This window comes from Simochromis diagramma, unplaced genomic scaffold (assembly GCF_900408965.1).
Source record: "Simochromis diagramma unplaced genomic scaffold, fSimDia1.1 OVJJ01000361.1, whole genome shotgun sequence".
In the NCBI taxonomy this organism is placed as follows: Eukaryota; Metazoa; Chordata; class Actinopteri; order Cichliformes; family Cichlidae; genus Simochromis; species Simochromis diagramma.
In genome coordinates, this window is record NW_024386860.1 from 4,666,106 (window position 1) to 4,666,687 (window position 582).

Below are 582 nucleotides of genomic sequence, written 5' to 3' on the forward strand. Positions count from 1 at the left end.
CTCTATTATTTTACTTTATTTTATTTTATTGCCAAATTTAATATTATTTAATATATGCGTTACGTTTTGCGTGCAAACAAATATATAATTTTAAAGCAGAAATTGAGATTTTATAGTTTCTCGCTATTACTCTGATATGATTGGTGTAAATATTTACTTATTTACTAACCGTGCTACTCTTGGAAATTTGGGGTGATCTGAATCAGGCACCTTGAATCAGATCTTTCCAAGAAACCCTGCATTGAGCTTGAAGGTGAAGTCAAACGAATCCGATCCCAGATCAGCGTCGCTGCCAGTCAGTGGTAAACAAAGAGCGCGCAAATCCCCCTACTGTAGCGCGAGAGCGCCTCACGGCACCTGCTCCAGCGCTCCGATTTGCTGTTTGCCATGTCATTCAGAAGAAGCCCCGCCTCACGGCAGTTAGCATTGGTTAAAGGCGGAGACGTCTGCGCCGCTGTTGTCTCGATTCGTCAGCGCGAGCGCTTTATGACCGTTCTAGGGCGGAAAGCTCCCGTCGTATTCAAGAGGCGGGTCTACGGCTCGGTTCTAGATTATGATTGGACTCATTTCTCTCTAGACCGG